Below are 7298 nucleotides of genomic sequence, written 5' to 3'. Positions count from 1 at the left end.
TAATTTTTGTATTTTTAGTAGAGACGGGGTTTCGCCACGTCATCCAGGCTGGTCTCAAACTCCTGACTTCAGATGATCCACCCGCCTCGGCCTTCCAAAGTGCTGGGATGACAGGTGTGAGCCACCATGCCCGGCCTTTTTACATCTTTAATAAGATTTTTCTTCATTCCAAATAATGTAATAATGAATAACAAGTAGTGGAGAAGAAAATAATCTAGAATTCACCATCTTAATAAATGAGCAATTTTGATTTGTCCATGTTCCCATTCAAACACTGCAAAAAAAATATTTAATTTTTGCATCATTATAATCATGGCAAAAGTATATTTTTATGAATTTCATTTCACTTCTTAAATATTTTATTATTGATCATTTTAATGACTGCAAGATATTTGATTGAGCTGATATAGCAGAGAACTCAGAAATGGAGGAATTTGTAAATATTTGTTGGAAATATGAATTAATAGATTTACTTATCAACTTCCTTATTTAGGGGCATTGTGTTTGTTCCCATTTTTAGTGTTATGTATAATATGTAGTGGGCACCTTTGTGGATTTTTTTCTTACTGTTTACAATTTCACTAACAAAGGTTCCGAGAGAGAGGATTACTGGATCAATGGCTAAGAAATGCAGTGGCAAATTTCTTTTTATTGGAATCGTATGGATTTGCATTTCCACTAGCCGTGCACCAATGTGCTGGTGTTTTATATCCTGGCCAACATTGCTAGTTAATATCTTATTCTTTAACATTTGCTAATTTAATAGGTGCAAAGAGAGAGACTTTAATTTGCAAATCTCTCTCTTAAAATAATTATCCAGTAACTTTTGCTTTTCATCTTCATTTTTTAAGCCTTTTTCTTAGGGCCTGACATAGAACCTAATTAGCTTTTACGTTTTCTCAATAAATCTCAGCAAGTTAGAGACCTCCAAAATTAGCATGTGAAGGATTCTGCACCCCCTGCCAAGATTACCCAAGATTACCCAAGTCACTGGACCTTCCACATCTGCCTTTGGCATGCAGGTTGGCACATGGGGGATGCCAATGCATGCTGGGCCTGGGTGGCCATGGAAGGAGACAGAAATTCTCCAAGAGGCACAGCAGAGGCCAGAGACTTGGGGGCTGCTTGCGGCGGACAGAGAAGGCTCATGGCCATAAGCATGGATGTTTCAGAGAGTGACGTTGCTTACTGCAAGTTCTCCCTAGAGCTGTGGTAAGATTGGCTACATACCTTGTGTATAACATGGTTTGGGCTCTGTCCTCAGCTCATCGTAAAAGATTAATTGAATGAATTTCCCAACAGCATGGAAGGCATCCTTATTTTCATCCTCAGGTTCCAGATAAGAAAACAGGATTACTGGAAGGTATAATTTGCCTGCAGTCACTCAGCCATGAGGATTCTGGCTCAGGTGATCAGATTGCACAGTCCCTGCTCTGAGGGCTTGTTGTTGATGGGCTGGGCATAGGGAAACAGACCCTGTGTGTGATTTCTTCAGTCTTGACATAGATAGGAAGTCAGGAATATGTTAAATGATTTTACCTTGTCTCCTTATTTGGTTTCTTTAGAAATTAATATCGAATCAACAATACATGAAAGCACTCATGGTGATGATGATGATAATGTGCTTTAATTTACTTGATCCTATATTTTAAAAACCTGAGTCCCAAGGAAGATGTTATTGGTCCCATTACAAATAGGGAATCTGAGACTCAGAGGCTGAGTGACTGCCACAGCCACGGTTTGAACCCAAGTTTTCAAACTCATCTCTACAATGGACTGAATAGCAATGTTGACCTCCTTAGGGTATTGAGGGTCAAATTCTTAGCACAGTGCATGGCACACATTATTATCAATGACAGAGGAGATAGCTGAAACCATGTTTGCAAGAAGGTGAGTTGGAGCCTTGGGGAGAGGACGGTAGATGGGTTCAAGGGAAACTTTGCTTCCAGGGAGATCACAGATGAAGAGAAAGAGCCCCTAGGAAAGAAGGGATTGAGTAGACCAGAGAAGTGTTGCTGAGGTTTTCCTGGAGCAGGGGTGGATGGGACTGCAGGTTCTTAACCTTAACCAGGAGAAGAAAAGAAGAAAGGAGGTGGAGAGGAAGAGCATGATAAGGAGCTGAAGATGGAGCTTGATAAGGAGCTCAAGCTGCTGAGCTGAGCCGACCCGAGACCAGGGTTCAACAACACTTGACATGCGCCTATGCTCCCAACCAAAGAAAGTCTGGAAAGTTTCACACGCCATTCACTGGTGACTTTTACAGTGTGGAGGGCACTAAAGTCGTGACATGGAGGGAACAAGACCCAGGGTGAGGGACTGGACTAGGCCCCCATAAACATGGTTCTAATACTCCATGTTCCCAGGACCTTCCCATCAGCAGGCAATGATTCCTGCCTCCTAGGGTTCCACTTTTCCTGCATCACTAGTGTCCTTCTGGGCATAGGTCAATGTTTTTCTTCCTGCATTAAACTGCGAGAAAATCAGAGAGAATGTGTAGGAGATGCCTTTCCTAATTGCTCTCGATCGCTTTTCTCTTGATACTATTTACATTTGGGGCTAGTCATTCTTTGCTTTGATGGGAGCAGCGGCAGGGGCTGTCCTGAGCATTGTAGTAGGCTGAGCAACATCCCTGGTCTCTAGCCACTAGATGCCAGTAGCACCCCTCCCAGTTGTCACAATTAAAAAAATGCCTCCAGACATTGTCAAATGTCCCTGGCAGGCAAAATTGCTCCCCCCACCCCACCCTACCCCTGCCTTCAAGAACAACACTGATAGAGGAACTCATGTGTTTTACTTTGCAAATGGACCAGTATATATGTAGAGTAACAATTTTGTAATGAAGTGATCTGTGATCATTGTATTAATCACATAATTAAATATTAGAACATGGAGTTTCTGTGATATCACTTTCTAGATAAAACAAAACTGTGTCATTTGACCAGAATCAAACTTAGTCAATGTTTGTTTTTCTCCCAGAAAGTTTTCTCCGGACATGTTTTCTCCTGCTTCCTGTTGAAAACCATTGTTTACTGCCTCCAAGAAACAGCTGCTCTCTCCCCAAAGTGACAGCATTTCAATAATACCGAGTATGTACATGTGCTCTGGGAATGCTGTTGGTTTAATAAATTTAGGGAGTAGAAAATTCACAGTGACATTTGAACAGAAATCTCAAGAGAAGATCAACAGTCTGTGGGGATTAAGACGTTTACCTCTTCCTTGTATTCATTGTTTTTAAAAAGCACTGTTTTTAAAGCTCAAACAGAATGATTTGATACCCTGATTGCCTTCTGGGGGCATATACTAAATGGGGGTGGCTGCAGAGGAAGAAGAAAAGTCTAGAAGCTACTCTTCCACAGCACATACTTGTCTGTGTTAAGGGTCACTGGTGGTCCAGACAGTCTTCTGAGGAGAGTCTAGCAGTGACTCCAGTATGGCCATCCATCATGACTTTAGACAGATGTAGGGAAAGGTCAAGTCAAATAGACAGGCTAAGAGGAGTGTCATTCCTTCATCTTTTTCCTCCCTGTGTGTGTGAGAAGACACAAGGGGCCACTCTAGGAGCTGGGGACAGCCCTCCCCTGAGGAAAGATAGAAGCAAGCCTTAGGGACTGTGCCTTAATATGACTGGAGCCTGCTGAGCCTCACTGTTGTCAGAGCTAGAGATTAATTACTCTCAGGACACTCTATAACCTACGAGAAAAAGACAGAGTCAGGAAGAGAGCTTGTGCGCAAGGAGTGCTAGTGGAACAGGGAATGCTGGTCTATGGAGGGAGGCTGGTGGAACGGGGAATGCTGGTGTAAGGAGGGAGGCTAGTGGAACGGGGAATGCTGGTGTAAGGAGGGAGGCTGGTGGAACGGGGAATGCTGGTGTAAGGAGGGAGGCTGGTGGAACGGGCAATGCTGGTGTAACAGGAGGGAGGCTGGTGGAACGGGGAATGCTGGTGTAACAGGAGGGAGGCTGGTGGAACGGGGAATGCTGGTGTAACAGGAGGGAGGCTGGTGGAACGGGGAATGCTGGTGTAACAGGAGGGAGGCTGGTGGAACGGGGAATGCTGGTGTAAGGAGGGAGGCTGGTGGAACGGGGAATGCTGGTGTAAGGAGGGAGGCTGGTGGAACGGGGAATGCTGGTGTAAGGAGGGAGGCTGGTGGATGGGGAATGCTAGTGTATGGAGGGAGGCTGGTGGAACGGGGAATGCTGGTGTAAGGAGGGATGTTGGTGGAATGGGATGACTTTGTTTTTAAATTGTTTCTCACTGTAATGCTAGTAGGACTAGGGTAGCCAGTTAAGTTAAAATGTAAATATAAATCTTTACCAGGAGAAATATAAAATGAGTATTGATAGACCTCTGGGGCAGGGGAAGTCTTTCCAACTTGGATGTTACAATCAAAAGCTTCATAGGTCTGATTACATAAAAAAGTTAAACTATCTCTACAGGAAAATAAAATCTCACCATGGTAATAGAACATTGGGTCCGGGCACGGTGGCTCATGCCTGTAATCTCAGCACTTTGGGAGGTTGAGGTGGGAAGATCACAAGGTCAGGAGTTCGAGAACAGCTTATCCAACATGGTGACTCATCTCTACTAAACTCATCTCTACTAAAAATGCAAAAATTAGCCAGACGTAGTGGCGGGCGCCTGTAGTCCCAGCTACTCGGGAGGCTGAGGTAGGAGAATCACTTGAACCTGGAAGGTGGAGGTTGCAGTGAGCCAAGATCGTGCCATTGCACTCCAGGCTGGGCAACAGAGTGAGACTCTGTATAAAAAAATTTAAAAAAAAATTGGGAAACTATCATAACATATGTAATAGAATTACTATAAACATAATATGAACTCTCAAAAACAATGAGAAAAAGACAAGCCTGCTCAACAGAGTAGGCAAGAGATATGAACTGGGCAGTTCCAGAAAGACGAATAAGTACATGAAAATTAGTAACAAAAGTAAAAACTAATACAACAATTAAGTAGTGTCACAGTTGACCTGATGATAACAAAAATGCAAAATAGTGAAGTAGCTAGTACTGGTGATGGTGTGGGGGTAGTAGGAACACCATGTTGGGGGAATTTTTAAGTCAATACTTTTTGAGAACTGTTTGCCGATATATCTAGAGGTTTGAAATCTTTACTTCTTTAACCTAGCGATAGCCTATCTAGGTATTTAGTATCAAGAAACAACAAGTGCCCAGCATTTAAATCTGGAGAGCTCTGTTACGTGGCTGTTTATGAAGGCAAAATGTGAAAAAAACCTAAATGACCAGGGAAGTGTTTAGATAAACTATAGTAAAAATATACAGAGCAATCTTCCTGCACTTATTAAAAATGTTAAGAGTAACCTACCTTTATTGACATGAGGATGTTTATAAAATATTTAATGCAAAAATTAGAGTATAATGCAAATATGATTTTGTGTAAAAATCATGCATTTTATATATATATACACATTTATATATACGTAAATATGTAGGAAAGATGGAACTGTACAGACCAAAATATTAACAATTAAATTGCAAATCTAACAATCTTTAGGTTTGCAATTTAGTCTAACAATCTTTAGATTCGCAATTTAAAATGACTTTTTTCTTCTTTATCTGTATTTTCTAATAAGTTTACAAATGGCGTGTGTTACTTGTGGAACAAATGAATAATAGCGGCAAAAGAGAGACTCCTTCTAACTTCTGCTGAGCGTTTTCTGCCCCCTGTTCCGAGTCTTAGAACTTGTCCCTGTGTCAGTGACTCTCCATTCACCTTCCCACTTTCCGCCTCACATTCAAAGCTGGACCCGTTGGAGGATTCCTCTAATCCTCATCCATCTGTCTCTTCCTCTCTCATTTTCCAGCACTCACTGCTGCCCAGCTGATCCTGGTGGGACCCAGCTCCTTTGTGCTTCTAGGACCAACAAGCAAGTTCTGAGAAGCAGAATCAAATGCAAGGGAGGTTTTCCTACCAGCGGTTGTTGTAGATTTATACGTCTATCTGCCTCAGCGCTCTCCAGCCCCACACTCTCTGTTGTGTTGCTTTTGTATTTAGAATAAAAATTGTACTCTCCCTATAGTTCGTAGGGTTACATAAGATCTGAGCTCTGGAACCTCTCTCTCTGCTTTCCTTACTTGATCTGCATGGCACACGGTGGCCTTCTTGTGAGTCCTAGGACATTCCAATCCCATTTCTACCACAGGGTCTTTGCACTTGCTCTCCCTTTGCCCAGACACACACAGTCTTGCTCTCTTCCTCACCTACTCAGGTCTCTGCTCAGGTATCACTTTCTTGAAAAGTCCTTCCCTGACCATCCCATCTAAAGCAGATGCCACCTCCATCATTCCATATCCACTTACCTATATGTATTTTTCTTCACAGTACCAGTCACCACCTGACAATAAATTCTATATTCAGTTATTAATTTGTTTTTTACCTCACGTTAGCTAGAAGAATAAATTATACATTCAGCTATTAATTTGTTTTTTTACCTCACCTTAGCTGGAAGAAAATTTCCATGGGAGTGAAGACTTGGCCTTCATCCTTGCTGTAGCCATAGCTTTTTGTTTTGATTTTTAAAATCTGGTCTGTATTTTTTGGCAGAAAGAGTAAAAGAGGATAATAGTAGAAATTGAATTAGATAACAAGGAAACAAAATCTACAAAAGCAAAAACTTTTTAAAAGAAAATCTCATAAAATAAATAATCTTCTGACATAGCTTATTAAATAAAGAAGAAGAAGACAAAAACAAATTATACCAGTGACTACAAAGGAGACAAAACAGGTAAGGTAAAATGTTTTTTAAATTATAAGTGACTACACTGACCAACCAAATAACAAGAAATTGGGAGATTCTGCTGAGACGAGAGGCCTGCTTTCCCCTGTGGGCCCTTGGGGGGGTCTTCCATAAGCAGTGGGAAGAGGCCCAGCTGGAGGTGTTTGTGGTCTAAAGCTTATGCAATTTGTAAGCCACTTTAGAAAAAAAAAGAATACAGAATTAGATAATGAACAAGAAAAAAAATCATGCAAATTTAAATACTAAAAAGCTACCAAATATCACAAACATCTTAAATCCAGAAAAATAACATGAAATTGTTAGCAGTTGTCATTGACTGCCTGACACACTTCGGTAATACTCATTTCTCTGTGTTTTTTTTTTTTTTTTTTTTTTTTTTTTTTTTGAGACAGAGTTTTGTTCTTGTTACCCAGGCTGGAGTGCTGTGGTGTGATCTTCTGCAGAGAGAATAGAAAGCTAATTCCATCTTTCCTCTAGCAGGGTTGACAGAATTGTTGTTACTATTGATCATTTAGAAAAGCTTCTTTCAG

The sequence above is a fragment of the Mandrillus leucophaeus genome, unplaced genomic scaffold (genome assembly GCF_000951045.1).
Source record: "Mandrillus leucophaeus isolate KB7577 unplaced genomic scaffold, Mleu.le_1.0 Scaffold188, whole genome shotgun sequence".
Classification (NCBI taxonomy): Eukaryota; Metazoa; Chordata; class Mammalia; order Primates; family Cercopithecidae; genus Mandrillus; species Mandrillus leucophaeus.
The sequence above is the reverse complement of the archived record's forward strand: the minus strand, read 5'-3'. Positions refer to the sequence as shown.